We start from the raw sequence: 15,208 nt of genomic DNA, 5'->3' as shown, positions 1-15,208 counted from the left end.
GAATGTGAGGCTAAACTAATTAAAATGCACAGCCCTTGGAGAGTTTCGGGAGGGAAGTACTGCAGAAATAAGTCCAAACCCGTGCTATTAAATCATAGATATTAATAGCGGAAGAGATCCACAAGTATCTGGTCTGTTAAAATGGAGGGCAAGAGCTGCTCAAGCCATTTCATGAAGCATTGCAGAGAAGAAACCACATTAAAATCCTTTACCGATGCTACTCAGCACTCCTTAAAACTGTTTCTACAATACCAAAATAGGCAAGTGCCTGAGAAAATACAGCGAAATGGCTGGGCTGCTCCACACAACGTTTCTGAAAAGTAGGACATCCTTTGAAAGGCGCAGGATCCCACCGAGGTGACAAAGGGCTGCGAGCTATAAGTAACCCAGTGTCACTTTTGTTGAATTCTTCCCCAAAATTCTTCACTGCAAAAGTGCTCCAGAGAAATAACTTCTTGCTTTGTCCAATGAATCAGGGATCTTTGCTAATGTACTCAACAGTTCCCAAAAGTGGCAAGAAATGCAAGCAGAAGACCCCATCTTTTAAAGAAAACATCAGCTGGGAAATAAAGAGGAGGGAAAAACTACCTGGCTGTGAATCTCTGGAATTTGGTAGAAGATAAAGTATTTTCCAGCACATTGAAGGCCAGTTTACATAACGAAACTTGTGCACATAACAAACACATCCTCCGTGCAACTGTAAAGTCAGCATTGCAAAAACATTTCTGCAGCAACATGCCGAAGCTGCCAGCAACATTTTGTTTGAAAAGGGCAGATGAAACCCAATGTAGGAAAAAAAAAAAAAAAAAACCAAAAACCCCAAACAAAACAAAAAAACAAAAAAAAAACCAAAACAAAACAAAAAACCAAAACAAAACAAAAAAAAACCCAAAACTGGTATTTATTAAACTGTTAAGAAAGAGGAAAAAATTTGCCAGTTCACAGTGATCTGTAAATGTGCATGGGGCTAAATTTCAGAACCGCAAAACAGATGTGCGTGCAATTCCTGCAGCTGCACAAACAACACAGGCAAATAAGACGGCTCCAGCACTGCAGTGTGAAGTTCACACTGGTGCAAGGATAGGGCTTATTTTATACCCATGCCATCGCACTATGATATAAGTAACAGTTTTCTTTTCCCCTCCATAATTAAAGCCTGTGAAAACAAAGCTATGAAAAGACTCAGCTGCGGCGCTCGCTAGCTGCTGCAGCGCAGGGAAGGCTGTGGCTGGAGATGCTGCTTTTAGAAGAGGGCAGCTATAGGACACCTGGGTAATCACAGCTGAATCACATTAATTGTATTAATATTAAAAATGTTTGGCCTTGGGGGCTCTTTTCGTAAGAAATAGAAGCTATTTCCTCCCCTTGCTCTGGAAGATGGTGTTGAAGGCACCAGGGAAGGACACGGCAGCAAAGGGCGATGCTACCCTGGAAGGTGACACCCCTCCTCTGACGGAGAGCGCGGCAACATGGGCATGCACCTGCAGAAAGATCTCTTATGGGCACCTAATGTGTTTTATGAAGTCATATACCTATTACAAACAGAAGGAGGGAAATACCAAATTATTTTTGAGAAGCGCTGCATTGCCAAAAACAAATATCAAAGAGCAAACCGATAATTCAATTGACAAGTCTCACCTTCCTTACCCTTGTGCCATCAGTCCTTTCCGTCACTAAATTACTCTTAGAAACAATAAAGAATCAGGCTGATGTGTATACATTTAATTTTTTTTTCTTCTCTTTAAAATCACAGCTTTCAAGTGAGAATATGTCAGGGGTGGACACCTCACCACAGTGGAAAAGAAAGTTCACTGCAACCACCTGCAACACTCATGAGCAAGACAAATGGCTTTCACCAGGTCTCCTGGCGAGGAGGATGCCATTCTTACACAGTAGAGCAGGCATTTAGTTAGCTGTCATGAAATATTTATTAGTCTGCTGATGAGTTAATTAAAAATTTTAATAAGATTTCAGTAGTTACTGAAATTATTTACCCCGTGTACAGTCACGGTGTTGACAATAGATGGGTAAGTGGTATACGGAGTGATTTTATTTTTTTTAATGACTTAACTACTTGTCTGTAAATGCTCTAATCATTGCTAACAGCTGTAAAATGTATCTGTCCTTCATATTTAACATGCAAAATAGTCGTCGTTCATCCATTAGTACTCTATCATTTTCAAAGACCACTGCAGCATCCCAAACCCAGACCTCGTGTACGGTAGATGACTGATGAAATACTTTGCTACCAACACTCACATTAATAACGGTGCCGTGGAACAGGTCTGGAGTTTAACTGCAGACCCTCTCAGGAAACAACAAGCAAACATCTAATTGTAATGAAGCATTTTCATCTGCTGGAAAAATAAGGATGTGATGGGATTACCATTGTGTTGCGCAGCAATGCCATTCTTCATGGTATATTCATAAATAATATGCTTACACAGAATGGAAAAGCTTCCTTCCCATTTTTATATCGGTCAGGAGACTGTTGCACAGCTGTATTTTCCATCTAAAGACAGACGGAGTCCAGAGAAATATAGAGCAAAAGGAGCTCGTTTGTGACATTATACTATTATATTTAAGAAAAAACCCCACTGCAGCTGTATCTGTATATCATCACTTTGACATGTGCTCGGGTCTCTAATTACTTACTTTCATGAATTAAAGACACAGGAGAGAAGGATTAGAGATGAGACTGCAGAATGCGAGGAGACAACAAATGTGAGAAATTTGGAGGAGTCTCCCATTCAAGCGAGATGAGAGTCAGCAACATTCGGCGGCTTCGCTTCCCTCTCTTCTGCAGGGAGAAATATTAATGCTCTGAAGTTACAAAGATGTATGAAAACCCTAATGAGCATTTTACACTGCAGATGCGTGAGCAGAGCTTCACTCGGCGCTGTGCGAGGCAGAAGCTGTGACACAACCAACTTTAAATGTCCTCAAATTTCTAAATAGCTTTAAATTGGCTGCCAGTGAGAAACGCGCAGTAAAGCCATATGCTCACTTATGGTGCACTAAAGAGGAAGGGAATTCTACTAGAAATTAAGGTCATTAAACTCAACTGCTGACCACTTACGTGACCACTAGTAACATCTTGCCCTGCTCCTTAAGGGGTTTCTCCATGCACTGACAACAGTAATTCATGGATCTGGATGGTATTTCCTATAAATTTTTGCCAATTCCAGTTTTCTGTTGTCCATCAATTGCCAAGAGCTGCATGTCTGCTTTACAAACACTATGTATTTAAATGCTAAATATTTTGTAGGATCTCAGGAAATTTGAGGTTAACCCTTGGGATGTCTCTGGTCCAACCTGCTCTGGGGTCTGTCCTCACGGTGAAGAAATTTTTCCTTATATCCTCTTGAACCGCCCTTGTTCCAGCTCCATTGAGCAGGATTCCCAGTTTACAACTTTCGTATAATAAACTGTCAGTAACACCACGGAGTTCTGGTTTAAAGTTTGTCAAGATCTGAGATGACCTTTCCTTGCACAAGAACAGTCATTTCCTTTGTTGTTCTTTCATTTATGTAATTTTGGGGTTTGAATTGCCCATTCTGATTTTTACTGTGTTTCTTTCGGAATGTTTGTTGAAGTTGTTTTCATTAAACCTTCCACTTTAAGTATGCAGTTTCACTTACTTTCCATCTCTGGACTATTTACTCTTATGGTTGCCATAAATTTAAGGCTACTTAAGTCAGAATTTTATTCCAATATCTTAATAAAAGATTTTTCCCTTCATTTGCTACACATTCAGAGATACGCAGAAACTGCTCATCTGTATAAATCTAATGCTAAAAGACATACCATCCATCTGATATTCCGTTACTTTGTTATTAAAATTTGCTAATTAGTTTGCCTTTCCCTCTTCACACTTGGGCTTAAGACAGTAGAGAATTTCCCTACAGATAAAATTGGTCCCTTCTTAACAACCCATTCACGCTTCTAAAAGGAATATGCTTTCTCCCAGGTGACATTTTGATATGAACTGTAACAAGCAACGGGGCAATTTTCCTTTGATTTTGAATTTCATTTTAACTTCACCAAATATATTTTAATATACATTCTGCAGTTCATCTGTAGCTGGGATTCGTGACAGCTCCATTAAACAAATGTATGCCTTTCATTGTATAAAGAAACTCCAGGATAACAAGGTAGAGGAAGCAGGGGTGGGGAGGGAAAGCACATTAAAGCTAAGGCTTGATTAACCTCACGAGGCTTCTCTGAAATCTGCAAGGGGAGTCTAAGGTCTTCACAAAAATAAAAGAAACTATGGAAACTATGCTAAGGAACATGGAAAATAAGGAGGTGATTGGCAACAGCCAACATGGCTTCACTGACGGCAGAGCGTGCCTGACAAACTTGGTGGCCTACAACAGGGTCACAGTGTTGGGGGATAAGGGAAGAGCAACCAAAATCATCTACCTGGACTTGTGCAAAGCATTTGCCACTGTCCCACCTGACATCGTTGTCTCTAAACTGGAGAGACGGGCGTTGGATGGACGGACCATGGGGGGGGTAAGGAACTGGCTGGGTGGTTGCACTCAAAGAGCTGTGGTCAACGGCTCGATGGCCAAGTGGAGAGCGGTGACGAGAGGCGTTCCTCGGGGGTCACGGCCGGGCCCGGTGCTGTTTAACCACTTTGTTGGTGCCATGGACAGTGGGATCGATGCACCCTCAGCAAGTTCACCCATGACGCCGAGCTGTGTGGGGCGGGGACACGCGGGAGGGCAGGGATGGCATCCAGAGGGACCTGGGCAGGCTGGAGAGGGGGGACTGGGCAAACCTCATGGGGTTCAACAAGGGCAAGGGCAAGGTCCTGCCCGTGGGTCGGGGCAACCCCAGCAAAAATCCAGGCTGGGCGAGGAGTGGCTGGAGAGCAGCCCCGAGGAGAGGGACTGGGGGTGCTGGTGGGGGGAAAACTACGACCCAACAATGTGCGCTCGCAGCCGAGAAAGCCACCCGTGCCCTGGGCTGCAGGCAGAGCAGGGGGGGCAGCAGGGCCAGGGAGGGGATTGTCCCCCTCTGCTCCGCTCTGGGGAGACCCCCCCTGCAGTGCTGGGGCCAGCTCAGGGGCCCCCAACAGCAGAAGGACCCGGAGCTGCTCGAGCGGGGCCAGAGGAGGCCACGGAGATGCTGGGGGGGCTGGAGCAGCTCCCCTGGGAGGCCGGGCTGAGAGAGTTGGGGGGGTTCAGCCTGGAGAAGAGAAGGCTCTGGGGGGACCTTCGAGCGGCCTCCCAGGGCTTAAAGGGGGGACAGGGAAGGTGGGGGGGGACTCTGGATCAGGGGGTGGGGATGGGACAAGGGTGGATGGGTTTAAACTGAAAGAGGGCAGATTTAGGTGAGATCTAAGGCAGAAATCGTTCCCTGTGCGGGGGGTGAGGCGCTGGCCCAGGGTGCCCAGAGCAGCTGTGGCTGCCCCCTCCCTGGAAGAGTTCAAGGCCAGGTTGGACGGGGCTGGGAGCCCCCTGGGCTGGGGGAAGGGGGCCCTGCCCGGGGCAGGGGGTGCCACTGTGGGGGCTTTAAGGTCCCTTCAAACCTAAACCATTCTGTGATTCTATGAAATAAGCACCTATGAGGAGTTTGCTCTATATTCCCACATAGTTTTTGCTATATATTCCTACATTGTTTTTTGCTATATATTCCTACCACCTCATCCTCTTTCCAACAGCTAGAGCTCTCCTAATCCCTAACTCACAACTCTGAAAGGTAAGTAAATTCAAGGAAGAGAACAAGTGTTGTAAGTATATGGGAAAAAAACAGGATTTATGGAAAAACGTCACTTGCCTTTGCACCTTAGAGCAAAAGTTCCCTGTGTATCTGCCACAGACCCAGGCAGAGCCTCTCTGCAGCCTCTCCATCCCACACCAGTGAGGCATCAGACGATGCAGACAACTTCTCTGCAGATGATGAATTTCACCCCGAGTTGCTAATTCTTACCAGCAATGTACTCTGAAGTTTTAAGCATCATTTGAGATGCTTTGAGATGTCAGCATGTCAGGGAAGAGGAGGACAGCATGTCACAGAGGAATGCTGATCAAGGATGAGCAAAATTAAGATCCGTATTCCAAATCACCAGAATTTCACGGGTGTCGTGCTCTTAAAACTTATTTGTAATGAAAATTATTTACCAGTATTTCTGGTTCTTGGAAAGTACTATTGCAGATGACGCTACTGTCTCCAGCTCACAAGACTGACTCAATAGTAAACAATAATTTAAACCAGTATTCTGGCAAAACTACCAGGAAATACTTTAAATTTCAGTTCTTTCCTGGTGGCAGCAGGCATGTGCATGTGTGTTTTAATGCATATACCTTCATCTTCAAACCACAGGAACTAGGTATTGATAGTTTTCGTTCTGAGAAGCAGAGCCACATACTTAGCAAAACCTCCCTGGCGCTGATGAAAGGTATTCACCAACAACTCAGCACAGAAGTAAAAAAAACACCAGAAAAATTCTTCTCACTTTGTGTCAGCCAAGTGGTAGCTTTGGGGTTTTGTGTTTATCTCTTGAAAGTTTACCAGAAACAGATCTTACTACTCTCCTGAGTTATTGACAAGTGGTTGCACAACTCCCAACAGCTCTAAAAAATGTTTTTAGTGATAACTGGAAGATAAAAAAGACTTCTCTAACTAAAAGCACGAATAGTCCTTATTAAGGGTTTAACCCATCTAAAATTTCTCTCTTTCAAAGACAAGATCAAAAGTAGGGAAATAAACAAAAAGGCAGTTCTAAGCAGGTTTATTTGTTATTTTTAGAAGATAAAAGGATCTCCTTTTCAGATATCATGCTGTGCCACGTTTTCCCCAGAAGCGGCTGTGAAGAGCAGGCCTGCCCAAGGCAGTGCAGGGGAGCGATGACCGTGAGCATTCAGGAGCAGAACCTGCCTCTTGCAGGCTTGAACTCACTCACTGTCCCCAGCTCTACTTCCAGCTGGCTTCACCCCATCCAAGAGGCTTCAGAAAGAAGACAAAACCTCATGGAAGGAGGAAGAAACCCCTCTGGAATGGATATCTATCACCCCAGGAACACAGCCGGGGTGGCGATGCCCAAGAAGATGTGGCACTGCCCAGCAGGACAAATGCTCACCCTTGTTTTTATTAATTTATGATAATTTTTTCCATAAATGCTTCCACGCTAAGTAAACAGAACTGTGCTTCGTACAAAGCGCTCAATGTCCAAATGGAGATCAGTCATAAGTGGTGTCTCTCAGGGTCCATACTGGGACTGGCACCATACAATATCTTCATCAGTGACCTAGATGGTGGGACTGAGTGCACCCTCAGCAAGTTCACCGATGACACCAAGCTGAGTGGTGCAGTTGATTCACTAGAGGGAAGAGCTGACATCCAGAGGGACCTTGATGAGCTCAAGAAGTGGCCATATGTGAACCCCGTGAAGTTCAACAAGGCCAAGTGCAAGGTCTTGCATCTGGGTTTGGGCAATTCCTACTATCAATACAGATGGGAAATGGATGGATGGATGGATGGATGGATGGATGGATGGATGGATGGATGGATGGATGGATGGATGGATGGATGGATGGATGGATGGATGGATGGATGGATGGATGGGTGGGTGGGTGGATGGGTGGACAGAGAGCAGCCCTGCAGAGGAGGACTTGAGGGTATTAGTGGATGAAAAGTTGGGCATGAACTGGCAATATGCACTCACAGCCCAGAAAGCCACCTGTGCCCTGGGCTGCAGCCAGAGCAGGGGGGGCAGCAGGGCCAGGGAGGGGATTGTCCCCCTCTGCTCCGCTCTGGGGAGACCCCCCTGCAGTGCTGGGGCCAGCTCGGGGGCCCCCAACAGCAGAAGGACCCGGAGCTGCTCGAGCGGGGCCAGAGGAGGCCACGGAGATGCTGGGGGGGCTGGAGCAGCTCCCCTGGGGGGCCGGGCTGAGAGAGTTGGGGGGGTTCAGCCTGGAGAAGAGAAGGCTCCGGGGAGCCCTTCGAGCGGCCTCCCAGGGCTTAAAGGGGGGACAGGAGAGGTGGGGGGGGACTCTGGGTCAGGGGGTGGGGGTAGGATGAGGGGGGACGGTTTTAAGCTGCCAGAGGGCAGATTTAGGTGAGCTCTAAGGCAGAAATTGTTCCTTGTGCGGGGGTGAGGCGCTGGCCCAGGGTGCCCAGAGCAGCTGTGGCTGCCCCCTCCCTGGAAGGGTTCAAGGCCAGGTTGGACGGGGCTGGGAGCCCCCCGGGCTGGGGGAAGGGGGCCCTGCCCGGGGCAGGGGGGCTGGGAACTAGGTGATCTTTAAAGGACCCTTCTGACCCAAACTATTCTGTGATTCCGTGACTAATCCTGCCAACCTCTGGATCGTCTTCTATGAACAAAACCAAGACAGATTTCTCACGCTTCTCTGGCTTACAGAGGCGGCAACCACAGCTGTGTCTTGCAGGGAGAATCAGCAATCACCAGTGTCTCACCTTCGGAGAGCTGACAGGCAACGGGAAGCCTGACACTGAAGAGGTGCCCTTGAGAAGGTCGGAGCAGTAGCTAACACAAACTGACAAAGAAGTACCAAAATAGATAAAACAATGGAGGACAGTAAATAGGTACCGATTTACAACCTTACATTCACAGGAAGGGCTTGTACAGCAAATACAACATTAGGCAAAGAACACCAAATCGTTAAGTCCCAAAAATTGACAGACTCACTTGAGCATGGCTTTCAATTAAATGAAACATCATCTTTGTGGCCCAGGAAGTAGAAATTCCTCGAGGGCAGCAGCGAACCCAGCAGACTAAAAATCCATTAACATATCCAGCATTGTTTACTATCCTGTTGGATGCTGATTACAATCCTGCTCAGCCGAGACACAAACACGTTTCTACCTCATCTCCTCGGCACAGCAAGAGCTACCGGCATGGTGGGGCTGGAGACAACGATGAATTAAGCTTCTGTTGTTCATCGAACCACCGCAGGCACAGAGGAAAGGGTTACAACCCGCATTAATTGTACCTTAAAGGTTGTGATAAATTGATCACTGCAGAAGTGGCTGCGGCAGATTAAGACGTTCCCGCTCCTGGGCTGCCTGTGAAGAGGATCCCCCGCTCACAGCTGAAGGGTTCACATGAGCATTTCTCATTTGCTTCAGCACGAGAAGGTCGGGTTGAAGAGCTGCTGGAGAGGGCTCAGCCCAGCCTGGAGGACTCGGCAGCGCTGCAGGTGAAGGGTGCTCACAGGAACCGTGCTGCTGGATGAACTCACGGGAGTCACCAGCTTTGCCATGTAGGTAGTGACCAACGGTGGAGGGACAATGACATCTCAGACCTGCTTTCTGCAGCTGGTGTCTTGTCATGGTCAAAGAATTAGGCTGGATTTGCGGAGAAGTGTGAAAGCCTAAGAAAAAGGTGCATTTGCTTAAAATTTCTAGGAGTAAGGCAAATGGATGAAGTGGTTTGTTCCAAAAGATAAGCAAAACCGCAATCTGGATATTAAAACAAACTAGTCAAAATAGATCTGTTCAAAGCTCCTAGGCAAGCAGTGTTTAACAGAAGATGACTAAAATCTTACTTAGACATTTTAATTTCTTGAAGGAGCTAAGCACCAAAACTTCGACTTAATGGAAGAGGTGTGTGTTTCTCATACTTTCTGTATAAACAAAACACTCAATCTGACTGGCCAACTATAGGATTTATGTGTGAAAACCAGAACATCTAATGGTATTTTTAGAAAGAAGGAACAGAAAGAGTCCTCAGATGTGAAACTACAACCAGCTCCGTATCAAAACAGTTCTTCCTTAGTTTCACACAGAAGTGCCAAAGTCACCAGCAGATATCTGAAATCTCACCAACTGTTTTCTTCTCAACACATGCTTGAAACTTTTGTCTTTAACGCCACGCGAGTGCCACTAACATATAAACATCTAACAGAAAGAGGTATTTCAACATTACGCAGACAAGGATTGCAGCAGAGTTAGATGTCCAAAGGAAAACAAAACGGGGAGACTTAGTTAAGACTTGAACACCTTCAGCAGGGTGAATGCTTTTAACAAACTTTTTTGCTAGCAACAGCTGGCTATAACAACTTCACAACAAATATGAAAAGAAACATGGGGGCCTCCATGTGCTCATTCTAACTTTTTTCCTAAAAAAACACCCCCACAACCAACCCTCCCCCCCAAAAAACAAAACAAAACAAAACAAAACAAAACAAAACAAAACCAACTTGACTCTTCAGCATTTGTATTTGGCAACCTAAAGAGAGAAACACATCTCCTGTTATTGTGGTTGCAGGTTGGCCAGCAAAAGTACAAAAAGCCCAACTTGAAGATGGGATATTGCTGATGGGTGTCCTCTGCAAAGCAGCAGAAGCTTCAGCCCCCTCCCTGCACGTGGTCCACAGCAGTTGTCCTGTCTGTGCTCTACCAGGCAACCTAGAGAGCCTTTTCCAGTGGGCATGATGGGGATTTCTGGTTTGTCTGTGCTCTTTGTTTTTTAAAAGCAAAGCTTCAGGAGCACCCCAATGACTTGAATTCACACGTGGCGAGACAAGTCTGAGATTTCTTCTTCCTAAGTCAGAAGTGCTGCGTGCATCTTTGCCTCGATCAGCAGGACTCCATTTCAAACACATGCCTGAAACAACATCCCTCTCGAAAACTAACAAAAAAGGTAGAAGAACAGATGATTTAGAAGTACAGTGACTGCCAAGCCCGTCATCTGTGTCCTTCCTACCCCACCAGCAGCCCCCAGGAAAAGGGAACAGCAAGGCAGAGGTTACGACTTCAAGGAAACTCACCTACGGTAAATACCTCGCACGAGATACCATTTATAAAATGTTGCAACACTTGAAAATGCTGTTAACAGCAGGAAATCTATTTAAAGTGGAAGGAATATGATCATTAAGGAATAAAGAGGGAGTTTCAGCTCAGCAAAGACCTAGGGCTAGGGTGGGGGGGAGGGAGCGTCTCAGCGTTTGCATTCACATTGTTTCATCTCAAAGCCCCATCACAGGATAAAGGGGATGGGAACTCAAATCACAGCAACTGGATTTCATGCCAAGCCAAAAAGTCCATTTGCTAGAAGAAAGAATGAAATTTAATAAGACAGGTTGGGAGGGGGTGGGGGGGTGGTTGGGAGGAAATATAAGGAAAGGCTGGGAGGTGCCAGGTGGGATGAAGGCAGGGTTCTTCCCCTGCAACTGCAGGGGCTAGCCCATCAGCCCCCTAAATTAGGGGAAATCCAGAGCAGCCGAGGAGGCACCTCACCCTTAAAATTAATCTAGAACTCACCGTTCCTCCCCGCAACGATATCCAATGTCACAGTTGAGAATTTAACCATTTACTTGCCTGGGCTGCATCCATCAAGCTGCCTGACATTAAGACATGTCTCAGGTAAAGCCTGGCCACTGCTGGGCACATGATTTGTAGTGATTGCTTTGGAGAGGGAGGGGGAAAAAAAAAAAAAAAAAAAGAAGAAAAGCTGTGTACAGCCCAGCCTGAGGCACGCTCCAACCCAAGACCCTTGGTCTGCAAGCTCCAAGCCTGGGCAGGTATTAATCGGTGCCTACAAAGCAGGAGGTCAGCAGTGGGGAGAACCCACCACCACCCCATGAGGTCACCTCTTCAAAAGCTGATTCTGGTCAGATACTAGAGGAAAAAAATAAAGATGTCTTAAGAGTCACAGGAGCCAAGATATTTTGTTTGTACGTGATACAGCTTACCCGCTTCCAATCAAAAAATAGCTGCTGTGTCCATAGAGAAAAGTGATCTTTTTTTGCAGTGAAAAATCCTGAATCCAACTGTGCATTTATCGAGCAAAGTGGTTTAATAATTAACTCTGAGCAGCACTTCCAGCGCTGGATTGGGGCTCTGCTGGTTTCTTACCACTCACAGGCAGCCCCCCAGCTCCTCTCTGCCCAGGCAACTCCGAGCCAACAGTCAGGACAGCACACAACAATACAGAAGCAACATTATTTCCAAATTTTACAACCATATCTAATTACTGCCATCGTTTGAGCTACAAACGGAAGATGAGAAGGCAGAGAGCAAAGAGCCTTGCCCAAAAATGCAGGGCAACCACTAGACAGCCAGACAGATGAGGGCAAGGGAGGGGGACGGCTCCCCAGCTACCACCACCCCTGCACCCCATCTTGGGTGCCCGATTATCCTCCCTCCAACCACCAAACTGATCAGGGGAGGACATCTAGAACAGGGGCACCACCATCTCCAAGCCACCGTAGTCCCTGCTGCAGCGATCATCCCACCACAGTTTAGGGAAGCAACCAACTCAAGGACAGAAATAAGGTGGTCAAAGCAGCCTACAGAGGACATACAACACCAGTATCCTACTGGGACCAGTATTTACACCACACCGAGGAGGAGCATAGGAGCAAGCCATGCCCAATCCAAAAGGAAACACCTCATTTCCCGTTGCACTCCAGCCAAAACCAGCTCCAACGCAAAAGTTCCTTGCAACACCAGCTATCTCAGACAGGGAATGGTGATACAAGCAATATAAAATTTCCTCAGATAAAAGCAGCTCTACATGTAATTTTTGCCTTATGGCATGTCAGTTAGAAGCTGGTTTTCCAGGGGAATTAGCAGGGATACCAGTCCTCCTCTCTCCTGCATCCTCATAGTCCACAGCAGTAAGCATTCCCAGTCTTGCTGGAGAGCGGCTGCAAATTCCACAGCCACGCAGTAGCTGCAGCCAACACATCATCCAACTGCTACTTGTTTTACCATTTTGTTCATTTCTAAAAATATTCTACCGTCCTTCCGAGTTACCGCTCCATTACAACAATTTCCCTTTAAGATATTGCCGGCTGTGGGCAAACCACAGAAGTGTTCAAGTTGTTACATGCATCAGCTGGTAAGAGCTACAAGGATGCTGAGTACACTATTCTTGCTCTAGAAGTTGTGGTAGCACCTCGCCATAAAACATTTCGATTTCCCAAGTTTGTGACTTTTAAAACTCTCTGGTTATGGATTCAGTTCACCTGATCAACACCGTGAGCCAGCCTGCAGCGTAACACTGACTTACCAAAACCATATATTATTCTTTAGCACAAATCCTTTGCATACCACTCTGCCACCGCAGCAATTAGCTATTCCATTTTGCAAAACATATTGAGAAAGCGCAGTTGATTCAGGCAATAATTTCATCTTCATGAGCTTTTAAAACAACTCTTGTAGCTATGAATGCAATGCAGACTGACTGCACATCTCATGTACGGAAAACAACCCAAAGGATGCCAAGGACAGGGAGAAACAGTGACTTTTGCTTTCAGCAGTCTCAGTAATTAATTCCGCATGAAGAGGTGCTCCAGCAAAAACCACCTCCACGACAGGTTTAAACATTTTCTGCCAGAGGAAAGAAGAAAAAGAGACCTGCAACCTTACCTCTACCTTCCTGAGGTGAAAGATGGTTCATGGGAAAAACTGGACTCTTCAGTTAATTAAACAGCAAAACAACAGAATCCTAGAGCTTCAGCAAACACAGGCATCGACCTTCCACGGGCAGTCTTCACATGAACTCTTCTGACAGGGGACCAGCATCAATTACTGAGTCCTGCAGAGAAAAAGACAGTTTGTTTGCATTGTCTTTCATTTATCTTTCTGAATTATTATTCACATGATGTGGTTTTCAGAGTTTTAAGGAGAAAACCAGCAAAGTTGAGGTCAACTATTAATTCACAGCAGCATCATTAATAGCTTGCTGACCTTCTCAATACGATCAGTTGCAAGGTACCTTTTTTTATTTCATTGGAAAAGAACCCATTAAGGTTCCTCAAGCTTTAAGCTGCTTGGGGAAATAAAGTAAATGAAAGCTTAATACTCCAACCGATACCTTTTTTTAAAATTCTCCCCTCCCTCTTTGCCAATACCACTCCTAAGAAACAAAGATTACCCTCCAGAAAAACACAGCACAGATCTAGTAGCAAATCTGCCATAGCGAGACAGCATCTACGCAACACGGGAGATAAAAACTAGCACCAGAAAATTACAGTTGGTGTTTACAGCCAACAGGCTGCAGACCACCACCGAACTCATAAAACTCGAAGATAACGAGATCCTTCCCTGCCTCAGAAAGGCACGGATAGTAAACTGCTGTTGTTACTAAGCATTAAGCTAGAACTGGATCAAGGGGATTTCTCCCGTTCCTCCTCTTCCGCAGACTTTCTCTATCACCTTCAATAAGCTAGGCAGCCTCTGAACCTGCAATGAGCATAATTATTTCTCTCCTAAAGCACGTACGCCATAAAAAGATGCTCAGACTGCAGTACGTCCATTTTCTTCGGCTATCCCCTCTCCTGTAAGTCATACCAGTCTGAACCTTGTTCCTCTCGAGTTGAACGCTGGCATGGCAACTAATCTGTGGCTTGCAAAGCCTTTGCTTGGTTGAAAACTTTAAGTTCATAAAATTGGGCTCTTCATGTTGTGATGTACTGGCTGAATTCTCATGAAAAGGTAAGTAATGTTTAAAAAAACAACCATGGAAACACTGAGATGAGCTTCATAACTTTCCTTCCAAGCTACTCCACACGTTGCAGTTTCTATAGCCAAGCTTGCTACCTACCCCATCAAATGCTCCAAGACACAAGTCCCAATATTGCTTTTGAACTTTTATTTGTAGTAGCTATAGGATCCAATTCATCTTAATCAACCTTAGAGCCCTAAGAACTGGTTGGAAACCGGAGCTGGCAATTCCAGGGTCCCTCTGTAGTCAATAAACAGGTCCCCAGATCTCCCCTTGGGTGGAGATGTCCAGCGGTCCCCGGCAACCCAACTGCCCCAAGGGCTGGCTGCTGCTTCAGCGGATCCGGTCTGGTCCCCAACGAGCCACCAGGTTAGGAGTCCACATCAAATGACTTCCAGGATGTGTCTCTTTTCTTTCCTTCTCACAGGTTTACTAGGATTATTGGGTTAAATTTAGACCTCTAAATCCAAGCAGCTGGAGTTAGATATGGGGAGTATCATCACATGTTCAAAACCTGCTTGTCCCCATCACCGCTCCTGCTATTACAAAAGAAATTACATACATGGACATGGTCATTAGAATACCTAATAACCCACCTGTCGTTAATAACACAAGATTTTTCTAAGTCACTTGTTACAACCTATTGACGAAAAAGCAAGTAGGCAAAAGATGGGAGGAAGACTCACATGGCAGCATTGTCTCCAAGGCACTGGCAAAGAACAACTCCAGAAGCTTATGGATCCACATCCGAGCAGAAAGGTGCGACTAGAGCACATCCTGATGGGA

General features: G+C 45.9%; 1 protein-coding gene across 4 annotated transcripts in view; it reads right to left on the bottom strand.

Moving 5' to 3' along the window:
* Positions 1-15,208, bottom strand: part of NCOA1 (nuclear receptor coactivator 1) — a 187,631-nt gene that overhangs the window by 121,018 nt on the left and 51,405 nt on the right. For all 4 annotated transcript variants that reach the window (XM_042803666.1, XM_042803667.1, XM_042803664.1 and 1 more), the window contains exon 2: positions 13,345-13,513. The gene's annotated coding sequence lies outside the window, so the exon portion shown is untranslated. The remainder of the gene's footprint in view (positions 1-13,344; positions 13,514-15,208) is intronic.

This window comes from Tyto alba, unplaced genomic scaffold (assembly GCF_018691265.1).
Source record: "Tyto alba isolate M040663 unplaced genomic scaffold, T.alba_DEE_v4.0 Super-Scaffold_40, whole genome shotgun sequence".
In the NCBI taxonomy this organism is placed as follows: domain Eukaryota; kingdom Metazoa; phylum Chordata; class Aves; order Strigiformes; family Tytonidae; genus Tyto; species Tyto alba.
Note: the sequence above shows the minus strand (reverse complement) of the source record. Positions and strands in the feature narration are given on the sequence as shown.